Consider the following 18,031-nt stretch of genomic DNA (forward strand, 5'->3'; position numbering starts at 1 on the left):
TATACTGAAGTAAGTCTTCAAAGAGGACTTGAATGCGGGGCAGTATTTCAGGAAAACGATTTCAGGGGGTAGACTGGAATTGCACTTAAAGCATAGGAAAAGAGGCAGAATGTCGACAATGATGCACTTGGCCAAAAAAGGCGTATGCGTTTTCTCCTGAATATATTCAGGAAAAAACGCATACGCCCTTTTTGGCCAACGACGCAAGCCTGTAAATGAAATCTGCACTACAATGAAGTCTCACTGCCCCCCGGTCAAAAGGGCCATCTGAAAAAAGTGTAAAATCCAGAAAGGCGGGACAGGTCTTGGAGAACAGGGAGACTTGTTATGCTGATGGGTGGGATGTAAAGTGCCAACAGCCACTCTGGAGAAATGTATGGTGTATCCTGAAACACGTAGGACACAAAGCAACACAGCCTATGTCACTTCCACTTATGGTCCTATAGCTTAGGGAAATTAAAATCAAAAACACACAGCCACCCCAAAGTTTGGGATGGCTCTGTTTACAAGAACCTCGTCTACGGTACAAGTAAAATATCCCAGAAAGTAAAATATGGATAAAGAAGTTGTGGTACGCACGTACAATGGAATATCACTCAGCAATGAAATCTACGTCATCAGGCCCGTAGCGGCATAATGAGTGGATTCAGGTACGATGATTCTACGAGAAATAAGTCACACAGAAAAAGAAACATCATAAGATATCACTAATACACGGAATGTAAACTTGGCTACACATGAACTGAATTACAAAACAGAACAGGGTCTCAAATTTAGAAAACCAACTTATGCTTGCTTATGGGGAAAGGTGAGTTGGGGTGCTGCATAAAACCAGAGATTGAAATTAGCACAGATACCGTTCCATAAGCCAAATATATAATAGACAAGCCCTACTCCTTGCTCAACGAAATGGACTCAACACCCCATATTCAACGCCTGGCAAGATACCTGACAAGTAAGAATCTTAAAACCCATGGATTTATATGTCTCCATAAGGAAATCAAGCGTGTGTACAGCGGCCTAAACGCAGCAGTAAAAATCCGATAAATCCCATTATCAAAATAAATTTCAAAAACAAAACACAATGACAGTGAAATAGAGAGCAATTCTTAAATAATTCATTCAGGGCTTGTGATGCAACCTGGATTTCCCACATCTACACCCAGAGCTGGGTGAGACATAAGGCTGGACACTTCGGGCTGATAGCATTGGTGAGGTTCGGTGAGCAAACGCAGACCCTTTGAAGTCATACTGCATGGTACCCATTCCATGGGTCCCAACTCTCCAGGTTTAAGGGATTCTTCCTTCAGCTAAAACATGCATGGGAAACCCATAGTATGGTCCACCGTGTGATTGGGAAACGTTTTCAAATGCATCTCAGTTTTCGTCCCCTGGTACTCGGGTTCACCATTCCAGACGCTTTACTAACACTCTCCCCACTTGGAGAGTCAGTGCCTTTAACCTCCTGTTTGGCACAGTTTGCAATTTCTGCGCAAGATGAACAGGCATAGGGAGAACCAATGAGAGACTAGCTGTTGGTGTCTGCACGGGCAAATTGAACGAACATTTCCCACCAGGAAGAGGAATTAACCAAAGGCTCAGCGTGCCCGGCCGGAAACAAATTAGGGCCTGAAGCAATCCTGCGGTTTTGCGGCCAGCTCACAAGAAAAGGAGTTGAAGAAAGGAGCTGAGGGGCACTGTAATTCACAATCCTGCAGAGTTATGAATGACAGCTATCGTCCAAAAATGTACTGAAGTAAGTCTTCAAAGAGGACTTGAAAGCGGGGCAGAATTTCAGGAAAACGATTTCAGGGGGTAGACTGGAATTGCACTTAAAGCGTAGGAAAAGAGGCAGAATGTCGACAATGATGCACTTGGCCAAAAAGGGCGTATGCGTTTTCTCCTGAATATATTCAGGAAAAAACGCATACGCCCTTTTTGGCCAACCAAGCAAGCGTGTAAAGGAAATCTGCACTACAATGAAGTCTCACTGCCCCCCGGTCAAAAGGGCCATCTGAAAAAAGTGTAAAATCCAGAAAGACAGGACAGGTCATGGAGAACAGGGAGCCTTGTTATGCTGATGGGCGGGATGTAAATTGCCAACAGCCACTCTGGAGAAATGTATGGTGTATCCTGAAACACGTAGGAAACAAAGCAACACAGCCTATGTCACTTCCACTTATGGTCCTATAGCTTAGGGAAATTAAAATCAAAAACACACAGCCACCCCAAAGTTTGGGATGGCTCTGTTTACAAGAACCTTGTCTACGGTACAAGTTAAATATCCGAGAAAGGAAAAAATGGATAAAGAAGTTGTGGTACGCACGTACAATGGAATATCACTCAGCAATGAAATCTACGTCTTCAGGCCCATAGCGGCATAATGAGTGGATTCAGGTACGATGATTCTACGAGAAATAAGTCACACAGAAAAAGAAACATCATAATATATCAGTAATACACGGAATGTAAACTTGGCTACACATAAACTGAATTACAAAACAGAACAGGGTCTCAAATTTAGAAAACCAACTTATGCTTGCTTATGGGGAAAGGTGAGTTGGGGTGCTGCGTAAAACCAGAGATTGAAATTAGCACAGATACCGTTCCATAAGCCAAATATATAATAGACAAGCCCTACTCCTTGCTCAACGAAATGGACTCAACACCCCATATTCAACGCCTGGCAAGATACCTGACAAGTAAGAATCTAAAAACCCATGGATTTATATGTCTCCATAAGGAAATCAAGCGTGTGTACAGCGGCCTAAACGCAGCAGTGAAAATCCGATAAATCCCATTATCAAAATAAATTTCAAAAACAAAACAAAATGACAGTGAAATAGAGAGCAATTCTTAAATAATTCATTCAGGGTTTGTGATGCAACCTGGATTTACCACATCTACACCCAGAGCTGGGTGAGACATAAGGCTGGACACTTCGGGCTGATAGCATTGGTGAGGTTCGGTGAGCAAACGCAGACCCTTTGAAGTCATACTGCATGGTAACCATTCCATGGGTCCCAACTCTCCAGGTTTAAGGAATTCTTCCTTCAGCTAAAACATGCATGGGAAACCCACAGTACAGTGCACTGTGTGACCGGGAAACGTTTTCAAATGCATCTCAGTTATCGTCCCCTGGTACTCGGGTTCACCATTCCAGACGCTTTACTAACACTCTCCCCACTTGGAGAGTCAGTGCCATTAACATCCTGTTTGGCACAGTTTGCAATTTCTGCGCAAGATGTACAGGAATAGGGAGAACCAATGAGAGACTAGCTGTAGGTGCCTGCACGGGCAAAAGGAACACTCATTTCCGACCAGGAAGAGGAATTAAACAAAGGCTCAGCATGCCCTGCCGGAAAGAGATTATGGCCTGAAGCAATCCTGCGGTTTTGCGGCCAGCTCACAAGAAAGCGAGTTGAAGACATGAGCTCAGGGGCACTGTAATTCACAAACCTGCAGAGTTATGAATGACAGCTATCGTCCAAAAATGTATTGAAGTAAGTCTTCGAAGAGGACTTGTAAGCGGGGCAGAATTTCAGGAAAACGATTTCAGGGGGTAGACTGGAATTGTACTAAAAGCATTGGAAAAGAGGCAGAATGTCGACAACGATGCACTTGGCCAAAAAGGGCGTATGCGTTTTTTCCTGAATATATTCAGAAAAAAACGCATACACCCTTTTTGGCCAACCAAGCAAGCGTGTAAAGGAACTCTGCACTACAAGGAAGTCTCACTGCCCCCCCGGTCAAAAGGGCCATCTGAAAAAAGTGTAAAATCCAGAAAGGCAGGACAGGTCATGGAGAACAGGGAGCCTTGTCATCCTGATGGGCGGGATGTAAATTGCCAACAACCACTCTGGAGAAGTGTATGGTGTTTCCAGAAACACGTAGGAAACAAAGCAACACAGCCTATGGCACTTCCACTTATGGTCCTATAGCTTAGGGTAATTAAAATCACAAACACACAGCCACCCCAAAGTTTGGGATGGCTCTGTTTACAAGAACCTTTTCTACGGTACAAGTTAAATATCCGAGAAAGGAAAAAATGGATAAAGAATATCTGGTACGCACGTACAATGGAATATCACTCAGCAATGAAATCTACGTCTTCAGGCCCGTAGCGGCATAATGAGTGGATTCAGGTACGATGATTCTACGAGAAATAAGTCACACAGAAATAGTAACATCATAAGATATCACTAATACACGGAATGTAAACTTGGCTACTCATGAACTGAATTACAAAACAGAACAGGGTCTCAAATTTAGAAAACCAACTTATGCTTGCTTATGGGGAAAGGTGAGTTGGGGTGCTGCATAAAACCAGAGATTGAAATTAGCACAGATACCGTTCCATAAGCCAAATATATAATAGACAAGCCCTACTCCTTGCTCAACGAAATGGACTCAACACCCCATATTCAATGCCTGGCAAGATACCTGACAAGTAAGAATCTTAAAACCCATGGATTTATATGTCTCCATAAGGAAATCAAGCGTGTGTACAGCGGCCTAAACGCAGCAGTGAAAATCCGATAAATCCCATTATCAAAATAAATTTCAAAAACAAAACACAATGACAGTGAAATAGAGAGCAATTCTTAAATAATTCATTCAGGGCTTGTGATGCAACCTGGATTTCCCACATCTACACCAAGAGCTGGGTGAGACATAAGGCTGGACACTTCGGGCTGATAGCACTGGTGAGGTTCGGTGAGCAAACGCAGACCTTTTGAAGTCATACTGCATGGTACCCATTCCATGGGTTCCAAATTTCCAGGTTTAAGGGATTCTTCCTTCAGCTAAAACATGCATGGGAAACCCAGAGTATGGTCCACCGTGTGATTGGGAAACGTTTTCAAATGCATCTCAGTTTTCGTCCCCTGGTACTCGGGTTCACCATTCCAGACGCTTTACTAACACTCTCCCCACTTGGAGAGTCAGTGCATTTAACCTCCTGTTTGGCACACTTTGCAATTTCTGCGCAAGATGAACAGGAATAGGGAGAAGCAATGAGAGACTAGCTGTAGGTGTCTGCACGGGCAAATGGAACGCTCATTTCCGACCAGGAAGAGGAATTAAACAAAGGCTCAGTGTGCCCTGCCGGAAAGAGATTAGGGCCTGAAGCAATCCTGCGGTTTTGCGGCCAGCTCACAAGAAAGCGAGTTGAAGAAAGGAGCTCAGGGGCACTGTAATTCACAAACCTGCAGAGTTATGAATGACAGCTATCGTCCAAAAATGTACTGAAGTAAGTCTTCCAAGAGGACTTGAAAGCGGGGCAGAATTTCAGGAAAACGATTTCAGGGGGTAGACTGGAATTGTACTAAAAGCATAGGAAAAGAGGCAGAATGTCGACAACGATGCACTTGGCCAAAAAGGGAGTATGCGTTTTTTCCTGAATATATTCAGGAAAAAACGCATACGCCCTTTTTGGCCACCAAGCAAGCGTGTAAAGGAAATCTGCACTACAATGAAGTCTCACTGCCCCCCCGGTCAAAAGGGCCATCTGAAAAAAGTGTAAAATCCAGAAAGGCAGGACAGGTCATGGAGAACAGGGAGCCTAGTCATGCTGATGGGCGGGATGTAAATTGCCAACAACCACTCTGGAGAAGTGTATGGTGTTTCCAGAAACACGTAGGAAACAAAGCAACACAGCCTATGGCACTTCCACTTATGGTCCTATAGCTTAGGGAAATTAAAATCAAAAACACACAGCCACCCCAGAGTTTGGGATGGCTCTGTTTACAAGAACCTCATCTACGGTAGAAGTTAAATATCCGAGAAAGCATAAAATGGATAAAGAATTTGTGGTATGCACGTACAATGGAATATCTCTCAGCAATGAAATCTACGTCATCAGGACCGTAGCGGCATAATGAGTGGATTCAGGTACGATGATTCTATGAGAAATAAGTTAGACAGAAAAAGAAACATCATAAGTTATCACTAATACACGGAATGTAAACTTGGCTACCCATGAACTGAATTACAAAACAGAACAGGGTCTCAAATTTAGCAAACCAACTTATGCGTGCTTATGGGGAAAGGTCAGTTGGGATGCTGCATAAAACCAGAGATTGAAATTAACACAGATACCGTTCCATAAGCCAAATATATAATAGACAAAACCTACTCCTTGCTCAACGAAACGGACTCAAAGCCTGGGAATATACCTGACAAGTAAGAATCTTAAAACCCATGATTTATATGTCTCCATAAGGAAATCAAGCATGTGTACAGCAGCCTAAACGCAGCAGTGAAAATCCGATAAATCCCATTATCAAAATAAATTTCAAAACCAAAACACATTGACAGTGAAATAGAGAGCAATTCTTAAATAATTCATTCAGGGCTTGTGATGCAACCTGGATTTATCACATCTACACCCAGAGCTGGGTGAGATATACGGCTGGACACTTCGGGCTGATAGCATTTGTGAGGTTCGGTGAGCAAACGCAGACCCTTTGTAGTCATACTGCATGGTACCCATTCCATGGTTCCCAGCTCTCCAGGTTTAAGGGATTCTTCCTTCAGCTAAGACATGCATGGGAAACCCAGAGTATTGTCCACCGTGTGATTGGGAAACGTTTTCAAATATATCTCAGTTTTCGAACCCTGGTACTCGGGTTCACCATTCCAGACACTTTACTAACATTCTCCCCACTTGGAGAGTCAGTGCCTTTAACCTCCTGTTTGGCACAGTTTGCAATTTCTACGCAAGATTAACAGGAATAGGGAGAAACAATGAGAGACTAGCTGTAGGTGTCTGCACGGGCAAATGGAACGCTCATTTCCCACCAGGAAGAGGAATTCACCAAAGGCTCAGTGTGCCCTGACGGAAACAGATTAGGGCCTGCAGCAATCCTGCGGTTTTGCGGCCAGCTCACAAGAAAGCGAGTTGAGGAAACGAGCTCAGGGGCACTGTATTTCACAAACCTGCAGAGTTATGAATGACAGCTATCGTCCAAAAATGTATTGAAGTAAGTCTTCGAATAGGACTTGAAAGCGGGGCAGAATTTCAGGAAAACGATTTCAGGGGGTAGACTGGAATTGCACTTAAAGCATAGGAATAGAGGCAGAATGTCGACAATGATGCTCTGGCCAAAAAGTGAGTATGCGTTTTTTCCTGAATATATTCAGGAAAAAACGCATACGCCATTTTTGGCCAAGCAAGCAAGCAGGTAAATGAAATCTGCACTACAATGAAGTCTCACTGCCCCCCGGTCAAAAGGGGCATCTGAAAAAGTGTAAAATTCAGAAAGGCAGGACAGGTCATGGAGAACAGGGAGACTTGTTATGCTGATGGGGGGGATGTAAATTGCAAACAGCCACTCTGGAGAAGTGTATGGGGTTTCCTGAAACACGTAGGAAACAAAGCAACGGAGCCTATGTCACTTCCACTTATGGTCCTATAGCTTAGGGAAATTAAAATCAAAAACACACAGCCACCCCAAAGTTTGGGACAGCTCTGTTTACAAGAACGTCGTCTACGGTACAAGTTAAATATCCCAGAATGTGAAAAATGGTTAAAGAAGTTGTGGTACGCACGTACAATGGAATATCACTCACCAATGAAATCTATGTCATCAGGCCCGTCGCGGCATATTGAGTGGATCCAGGTACGATGATTCTAAGTGAAATAAGTCACACAGAAAATGAAACATCATAAGATATCACTAATACACGGAATGTAAACTTGGCTACACATGAACTGAATTACAAAACAGAACAGGGTCTCAAATTTAGAACACCAACTTATGCTTGCTTATGGGGAAAGGTGAGGTGGGGTGCTGCATAAAACCAGAGATAGAAATTAGCACACATACCTTTCCATAAGCCAAATATGTAATAGTCAAGACTTACACCTTGCTCAACGAAATGGACTAAACACACCATATTCAACTCCTAGGATTACACATGACTAGTAAGAATCTTCAAATCCATGGATTCATATGTCTCCGTAAGAGAATCAAGTGTGTGTACAGCTGCATGAAGGCAGCAGAGAAAATCCGATAAATCCCATTATCAAAATAAACTACAAAAACAAACACAATGACAGTGAAATAGAGAGCAATTCTTAAATAATTCATTCAGGGCTTGTGATGCCACCTGGATTTACCACATCTACACCCAGAGCTGGGTGAGACATAAGGCTGGACACTTCGGGCTGATAGCATTGGTGAGGTTCGGTGAGCAAACGCAGACCCTTTGAAGTCATCCTGCATGGTACCCATTGCATGGGTCCCACCTCTCCAGGTTTAAGGGATTCTTCCTTCAGGTAAAACACGCATGGGAAACCCAGAATATGGTCCACCATGTGACCGGGAAACCTTTTTAAATGCATCTCAGTTTTCTTCCCCTCATACTCGGTTTTACCATTCCAGACGCTTTACTAACTCTTTCCCCAATTGGAGAGTCAGTGCCTTTAACCTCCTGTTTGGCACAGTTTGGAATTTCTGAGCAAGATGAACAGGAATAGGGAGAACCAATGAGAGATTAGCTGTAGGTGTCTGCACGAGCAAATTTAATGCTCATTTCCCATCAGGAAGAGGAATTAGCCAAAGGCTCAACATGCCGTGCCGGAACCAGATTAGGGCCTGAAGCAATCCTGCGGTTTTGCGGCCAGCTCACAAGAAAGCGAGTTGAAGAATGGAGCTCAGGGGCACTGTAATTCACAAACCTGCAGAGTTATAAATGACAGCTATCGTCCAAAAATATATTGAAGTAAGGCTGCAAAGAGGACTTGAACGCGGGGCAGAATTCCAGGAATACGATTTCAGGAGGTAGATGGGAAGTCCTCTGAAAGTATAGGAGAAGAGGCAGAACTTCGACAATGATGCACTTGGTCAAAAAGGGCATATGCGTTTCTTCCAGGGCCCTCGTTAAAGAGGGTAGGAGGCTCCCAGCATGCTTCAGTGGCCAACAGAGGGCCTACGTCGCCAAGGCGACGTGAGCCATCCAGGCAGGAGTGACCTCACATCAGAGCGCCCACCTCACAGAAGGGTAAGGAACCCAGTCATGATCAGACTCTCACCAGAGTGCCCACATAAGCAAGGGGCTGGGAATCAGGCACGAGTGTCCTCACACCCGTGGGGCCACATCATCGAAAGTTGAGGTACCCAGCACATGTGGCCTCAAACCAGAAGACCCACATCACCATGGGTCTCAGAGCGAGGCAGGCAGGATTAACCTCAAAACACATGGCCCATTGTATAAAAAGGTGAGGAATCCAGCAGTTGGAACATCCCAGCAGGCGGCCCAGAGCACCGAGGCTATGGGATCCAGGCAGTGATGAACTCACAACAGAGGGCCCTCATCGTGATACTGTAAGCAACCCAGCCGTTGTGACCTCAGAGCACAAGGCCCACATCCCCATGGGGAAGGGAACCAAGCAGGAGTGTCATCGCACCAGTGGGCACACAACAGAAAATGTGGGGAGCCCAGCAGTTAGGGCCGGACGCCAGAGGGCCCTCATCACTGAGGAGAGGAGGCTCCCAGCAAGCTCCAACTGCTACCAGAGGGCCGACGTCGCCAATGCGGGGTGTGCCAGCCAGGCAGGAGTGACCTCAGAGCAGAGGGCCAACCACACAAAAGTGTGAGGAACCCAAAGAGGATCAGACTCTCACCAGAGGGCCCACATCACCAAGGGAATGGAAACCAGGCAGGAGTGTCCTCACACCAGTGGGGCCACATCACCGAAATGTGACGGACCCAGCACACGTGGCCTCAAACTACAGGACACACATCACCAAGGGGCTGGGAGTGAGGCAGGCAGGAGGAGCCTCAAAACAGAGGGCCCATTGCGTAAAAAAGGTGAGGAATCCCGCAGTTGGAACCTCCCAGCAGGCGGCCAGGAGCAGCGAGGCTATGGGATCCAGGCCTGACTGAACTCAAAACAGAGGGCCCACATTCTGACACTGTGAGCAACCCAGCCGTTGGGACCACAGAGCAGAAAGCCCACATCCCCTAGGGAAGGGACCCTGGCTGGAGTGTACTCACACGACAGGGCGCACATCAGAAAATTTTGGGAGCCCATGAGTTAGGGCCTGACGCCAGAGGGCCCTCATTACCAAGGGGAGGAGACTCCCAGCAGGCACCAACTCCCAACTGAGGGCCCACATCGCCAACGTGACGTGTGCCAGCCAGGCAGGAGTGACCTCACAGCAGAGGGCCCACCTCCCAGAAGTGTGAGGAATCCAGACAGGATCAGACTCTCACAAGAGGGCCCCAATCACCAAGGGGATGGGAACCAGGCAGGAGTGTCCTCACACCAGTGGGGCCACATCAATAAAGGTGAGGAAACCGGTACATGTGGCCTTAAACCAGAGGACCTACATCACAAAGGGGCTGGGAGTGAGTCAGGAAGTAGGAGCATAAAAACACAGGACCCAAAGAATAAAAAAGGTAAGGAATCCAGCAGTAGGAACCTCCCAGCAGTCGGCTCAGAGCACAGAGTCTATGGGATCTAGGCCTGAGTGAACTAACACCAGAGAGACAACATCATGAAACGGTGAACAACACAGGTGTTGGGACCTTAGAGCAGAAGGCCCACATGCCCATGGGGATGGGAACCTCGCAGGAGTGTCCTCGCACCACTTAGCACGTATCAGAAAATGTGGGTACCCAGCAGTTAGGGCCTGACGCTAGAGGGCCCCCATCACCGAGGGGAGGAGGCTCCCAGCAGGCTCCAAGTGCCACAAGAGGGCCGATGTTGCCCAGGTGGGGTGTGCCAGCCAGGCAGGAGTGAGCTCACAGCAGAGGGCCCACCTCACAGAAGGGTGAGGAACCCAGCCAGGATCAGACTCTCACCAGAGGGCCCACATCATCAAGGGGATAGGAAGCAGGCAGGAGTGTCCTCACACCAGTGGGGCCACATCATCCAAAGGCGAGGGACCCAGCACACGTGGCCTCACACCAGAGGACACACATCACCAAGGGACTGGGAGTGAGGCAGGCAGGAGGAGTCTCAAAACAGAGGGTCCATAGAAGAAAAAAGGTGAGGAATCCCGCAGTTGGAACCTCCCAGCAGGTGGCCAGGAGCAGCGAGGCTATGGGATCCAGGCCGGAGAGAACTCACAGCAGAGGGCCCTCATCATGAAACTGAGCAACCCACGGTTGGGACCTCAGAGCAGAAGGCCCACATTCCCATGGGGTTGGGAACCTGGCACGAGTGTACTCGAACCACAGGGCGCATATCAGAAAATATTGGGAGCCCAGGAATTAGGGCCTGACGCCAGAGGGCCCTCATTACCGAGGGCAGGAGACACCCAGCAGGCACCAAATCCCACCAGAGGGCCGACTTCGCCAAGGCGGGGTGTGCCAGCCAGGCAGGAGTGACGTCAGAGAAGAGGGCCCACCTCACAGAAGTGTGAGGAACCCAACCAGGATCAGACTCTCACCGGATGGCCCACATCACCAAGGGGATGGGAACCAGGCAGGAGTGTCCTCACACCAGTGGGGCCACATCAGCCAAAGGTGAGGAACCCAGCACATGTGGCCTCAAACCACAGGACACACATCACCAAGGGGCTGGGAGTGAGGCAGGTGTCCGGAGGGGCACATTTAACTCTAATTTCCTACCAGGAAGAGGAATTAACCAAAGGCTCAGAGTGCCGTGCCAGACCCTGATTATGGCCTAAAGCAAACCTGCGGTTCTGTGGCCAGCTTTCAAGGAAATGAGTTAAGAAAGGAAATCACAGGCACTGTAATTCACAAACCTGCAGAGTTATAAATGACAGCTATTGGCAAAAATATACTGAAGTAAGTCTGCAAAGAGGACTTCAAAACGAGGCAGAATTGCAGGAATCATATTTCAGGAGGTAGATTGGAATTGCGTTTAAAGCATGTGAAAAGCGGCAGATCTTTGACAGTGATGCACTTGGACAAAAGTGCGTAAACATTTTTTCCTGAATATATTCAGGAAAAAACACATATGCCCTTTTTGGCCAACCAAGCACTCGAGCAATGGAAATCCGCACTACAATGAAGTCTCATTTCCCATTCGTCAAAAGGGCCATCTGAAAAAAGTGTAAAAACCAGAAACACAGGACAGGCCATGGAGAACAGGGAGCCTTGTTATGCTGATGGGCGGGATGTAAATTGCCAACAGACACTCTGGAGATGTTTATGGTGTATCCTGAAACATCTGAAAAACAAAGCTACAGACCCTAGGGCACTTCCACTTTTGGCCCTATAGCTTAGGAAAATTAAAATCAACAAGACACAGCCAACACCAAATTTAGGGCTGCTGTGTTTACAAGAACCTTGAGTCCAGTACAAATTAAATATCCCAGAAAGAAAAATGTGGATAAAGGAGTTGTGCTACTTACGTACAATGGAATATCACTCAGCAATGAAATCAATGTCATCAGGCCTGTAGCAGCAAATTGAGTGGATTTAAGTATGATGATTCTAAGAGAAATATGTCACACAGAGAAAGGTAATTATCATAAGATATCACTAATAGAGAGAGTGTAAACTTGGCTACACATAAACTGAATTCCAAAACCGAACAGAGTCTCACATTTAGATAAAAACTTATGCTTGCTTAAGGGGAAATTTGAGTTGCGGTGCTGTATAAAACCAGAGATTGAAATTAGCACACATACCGTTCCATAAGCCAAATATGTAATAGACAAGACCTACTCTTTGCTCAACGAAATAGACTCATCCATGGTGTATCACCTCACACCTGTTAGAATGGGCATCATCAGAAAATCTACAAACAACAAATGCTGGAAAGGGTGTGGAGATAAGGAACCCTCTTCCGCTATTGTTGGGAATGAAATTGATACAGTCACTGTGGAGAAAGTTATGGAGTTTCTTATAAAACTAAGAATAGAATTACCATATGATACAGCAGTCCCACTACTGGGCATATACCCAGACAAAACCATAAATCAAAAAGAGACATTCACCGCAATGTTCATTGCATCACTATTTACAATATCCAGGTAATGGAAGCAACCTAAATGCCCACAGACAGACGAATGCATAAAGACGTGGTACATATATAAAATGGAATATTACTAAGCCATAAAAAGGAATGAAATTGGGTCATTTGTAGAGACGTTGATGGATCTAGAGACTGTCATACAGAGTGAAGTAAGTCAGAAAGAGAAAAAGAAATCTTGTCTATTAATGGCTATATGTGGAACCTAGACAAATTGTACAGATGAACCGTTTTGCAAGGCAGAAATAGAGCAACAGATGTAGACAACAAACGTATGGACACCAAGGGGGGAAAGCTGTTGGGGGGTGGTGGTGGGAGGAGTTGAGAGATTGGGATTGGCATGTATACATTTATATGTATAAAATAGATAACCAAAAAGAACCTGCTGTATAAAAAAATAAAATAAAATTCAAATTACAAAAAGTAAAACAGAAAAAATATTCTTCCCTTCACATACATGTATTTATATGAATAAATTATTTCCATGCTTATATCTGTAAATACAAAAAAGAGGAATAAAATCTACCTTGAACCAAAAAAGAAAAAAAAACAGAACCCACCAGCTACACAGAGGAAAACCGTATCAGGGCACTTGCTCCAGTTGTAAACAATTCTGAAGTTGGTCGGTGGTGGGGAATCATCTCCCATTCAGCCAGCAGGCCCCACGCAACAAGCGTCCTCATTGCAAAGCTGGGGGACCGTGCCGAGGCATCTGTGAGTAAACGTGGGCTGAGCCCCAGGCCAGCTGCTGCTGAAATGTTCCCACCCTTCCCAGGTAAAACACCTGAATATGTACAAGGACTTGAAAGCCTAGAGGAAGGGCCATGGAGCCACATGAGCGACAGCATGCCAGCCGACTTGGTGCCTGCAGGCCAGCCAGGATGGTCCTGGTCCTGGGTGCTCTTCTGGAAGCTTTCCATTTCCCTGCCTGAGATACCCCTGCTGTCCCGGCCCCCACTGCTTTCTTCCTCACTCACCTCTGCCCAGGGAGAAATTCCAGCGCCAGGTATGGGTGACACATCCTCTTCTTTAGCAGGTGGCATCTTGGCAACTGCTGCAGAAAGTCCAGCAGAGCCCCACTCACACTGGGCCACCCACAAAGCCGTGGCCTCTCACTCCCTCCCACCAGTCCAGCCCCAAGACTGCTGACAGGGCAGAGAAAATGGCGTCAGGCACAGCTGCAGGGGCTCTTGCTGCCTGGAGCGGTGTTTATATTGATCTGAACCCAGGCACACCTGGGGAGGGCTGGCCGGCACGGTCAGGCTTCCCAGGCCAGCCAATAATCACCCCTCAGGGGCTCACAGTTGCAGAAACTGGAACTTGCTGAATCGGCCAGGTCCAAGGAACAGGTGTGGGCTCCTGAGAGTCAGGATAGACAAGGGGCTGCAGCTCTGGCTTGTTTTCTAATTATATTATCTGGCCCATGAGTGGGAGACAACTTCAAGAAAACCCTCTCCTAATGAGAGGAACCCAGGAGTCAGGGAGAGGAGGGGTGGCTGGTGGGTGGAGACAGAGGCCTGGTGCCCCGGGTGCAGTGGAAGTCTCTGGAACACCAGGTGGAGGGAGGTCACACAGAGTGATGCCCAGGGTCACAGACCTGTCGGAGCTGCTGTTTGTTAGTTCAAGTCCTGCTCTGAGGTGCTCTGTGTCAGATCTGAGTGACAGGTGAGCTGGGAGTGCTCTGCAATGAGGGCGATATGCACGGTTCCTGTGTTCCCAGCCCTGCCATGGTACCTGCAAGGGTAGCTCTGTATCCTGGGAGGGGCCTGACCACGAGAGCCCCGTGGGCTGGGGTGGGGTACCTGCCCAGGTGAGCTCCATATCCTGGGATTGGCCTGACCTCGAGAGCCCCATGGGCTGCTGGAGTCCTGGTAAAGGATGTCAGGACAGTCAGTGAAGCCACCGAGGATATACCTCCAGTAGTTCCTAAATCCTACACCCTGCTGGTCATTCTACCAACCACCAGGACATGGTATTCTGTATTAGTCTTCAATGATGCCTTCTTTTGTATTCTATTAGTCCCAGAGTCACAAGAAATTTTGGCTTGTGAGTGGCAGGACTCAACATACAACTAAAACAATACTTCTGGGCCGTGTTGCACCAAGGGTCAAAAATTCCCACACCATCTTTGGGGAAAGCTCAGCTAAAGACCTAAAAGTTCTACCTCTGGAAAAGGAAACACTCCTTCAATATGCAGACGACATTCTGATCGCCAGCCCTACTAAGGAGACCTCTGAACTACCAAGCCAATAAAGGATACAAGTTGTCCAAGAAAAAGCTCAAATATCAGACTACGGTGACCTGCCTGGGCTTCATTCTCACAGAAGGTCGGAGAAGCCCATCCCAGGAAAGGGAAGAAACAATTTACAGCCTTACCCATTTCTAAAACTAGAAGACAGCTTAGGGGTTCCTGGGGAGGCCAGGGTTTGCTGCTTCTGGATCCCTAACTACAGTCTACTAGCTCGGCCTCTATATGAAACACTGAAAGGAAAAGGTGATGATCCTTTTGAATAGAATGCAGAAGTGGCCTTTCAAGAATGGAAAGAGCAGTCAATTCAGACCCTTGCCCTGGAACTCCCTAATTTAGCTAAACCCTTTGACCTTTACATTCCTGGTGAACGGTGAATCGCCACTGGAGTATTAGTGCAAAACCTGGGACCACTTGAAATGGAACAATGCAAGAATGCGATCCAGGTAGGATAAAATACGGTCACCAAGGGGCTTGGCCCACCGCCACATCTGGCCAAGATACTGGCAGTATCTGATAACCTGGAAATCAGCAGCCCAAAAGGCCACCTCCCTCCTAAGGGAAAAGGAACCCTCGTGGTGATCCTAACCCCCAACCATGCCCTGAAGTTGCAGGGTTGGCTCCGTGGGCACACTGATCTTGAGGGAGGAGGCCCTCCAACTCCAACCTCCATAGAGATAACCGGGGCAAAGGGGCACCATGACGACTCATGTGAAGGTGTCTGCACATGCAAATTTAACGCTCATTTCCCACCAGGAAGAGGAATTAACCAAAGGCTCAGCGTGCCCTGCCGGAAACAGATTAGGGCCTGAAGCAATCCTGCGGTTTTGCGGCCAGATCACAAGAAAGCGTGTTGAGGAAAGGAGCTCAGGGGCACTGTAATTCACAAACATGCAGAGTTATGAATGACAGCTATCGTCCAAAAATGTACTGAAGTAAGTCTTCGAAGAGGACTTGAAAGCGGGGCAGAATTTCAGGAAAACGATTTCAGGGGGTAGGCTGGAATTGCACTTAAAGCATAGGAAAAGAGGCAGAATGTCGACAATGATGCACTTGGCCAAAAAGGGCGTATGCGTTTTTTCCTGAATATATTCAGGAAAAAACGCATACGCCCTTTTTGGCCAACCAAGCAAGCGTGTAAAGGAAATCTGCACTACAATGAAGTCTCACTGCCCCCCGGTCAAAAGGGCCATCTGAAAAAAGAGTAAAATCCAGAAAGACAGGACAGGTCATGGAGAACAGGGAGCCTTGTTATGCTGATGGGCGGGATGTAAATTGCCAACAGCCACTCTGGAGAAATGTATGGTGTATCCTGAAACACGTAGGAAACAAAGCAACACAGCCTATGTCACTTCCACTTATGGTCCTATAGCTTAGGGAAATTAAAATCAAAAACACACAGCCACCCCAAAGTTTGGGATGGCTCTGTTTACAAGAACCTTGTCTACGGTACAAGTTAAATATCCGAGAAAGGAAAAAATGGATAAAGAAATTCTGGTACGCACGTACAATGGAATATCACTCAGCAATGAAATCTACATCTTCAGGCCCATAGCGGCATAATGAGTGGATTCAGGTACGATGATTCTACAGAAATAAGTCACACAGAAAAAGAAACATCATAATATATCAGTAATACACGGAATGTAAACTTGGCTACACATAAACTGAATTACAAAACAGAACAGGGTCTCAAATTTAGAAAACCAACTTATGCTTGCTTATGGGAAAAGGTGAGTTGGGGTGCTGCATAAAACCAGAGATTGAAATTAGCACAGATACCGTTCCATAAGCCAAATATATAATAGACAAGACCTACTCCTTGCTCAACGAAATGGACTCAACACCCCATATTCAACGCCTGGCAAGATACCTGACATGTAAGAATGTTAAAACCCATGGATTTATATGTCTCCATAAGGAAATCAAGCGTGTGTACAGCGGCCTAAAGGCAGAAGTGAAAATCCGAAAAATCCCATTATCAAAATAAATTTCAAAAACAAAGCACAATGACAGTGAAATAGAGAGCAATTCTTAAATAATTCATTCAGGGCTTGTGATGCAACCTGGATTTACCACATCTACACCCAGAGCTGGGTGAGACATAAGGCTGGACACTTTGGGCTGATAGCATTGGTGAGGTTCGGTGAGCAAACGCAGACCCTTTGAAGTCATACTGCATGGTACCCATTCCATGGGTCCCAACTCTCCAGGTTTAAGGGATTCTTCCTTCAGCTAAAACATGCATGGGAAACCCACAGTACAGTGCACTGTGTGACCGGTAAACGTTTTCAAATGCATCTCAGTTTTCGTCCCCTGGTACTTGGGTTCAACATTTGAACGCTTTACTAACACTCTCCCCACTTGGAGAGTCAGTGCCATTAACCTCCTGTTTGGCACAGTTTGCAATTTCTGCGCAAGATGTACAGGAATAGGGAGAAGCAATGAGAGACTAGCTGTTGGTGTCTGCACGGGCAAACTGAACGCTCATTTCCCACCAGGAAGAGGAATTAACCAAAGGCTCAGCGTGCCCGGCCGGTAACATATTAGGGCCTGAAGCAATCCTGCGGTTTTGCGGCCAGCTCACAAGAAAACGAGTTGAAGAAAGGAGCTCAGGGGCACTGTAATTCACAAACCTGCAGAGTTATGAATGACAGCTATCGTCCAAAAATGTACTGAAGTAAGTCTTCAAAGAGGACTTGAAAGCGGGGCAGAATTTCAGGAAAAAGATTTCAGGGGGTAGACTGGAATTGCACTTAAAGCGTAGAAAAAGAGGCAGAATGTCAACAATGATGCACTTGGCCGAAAAGGGCGTATGCGTTTTTTCC

This window comes from Delphinapterus leucas, unplaced genomic scaffold, assembly GCF_059928025.1.
Source record: "Delphinapterus leucas isolate spDelLeu-1000000601 "Yukka" unplaced genomic scaffold, BTC_Dleu_Yukka2 spDelLeu_asBTCV2_sq31, whole genome shotgun sequence".
Taxonomy (NCBI): Eukaryota; Metazoa; Chordata; class Mammalia; order Artiodactyla; family Monodontidae; genus Delphinapterus; species Delphinapterus leucas.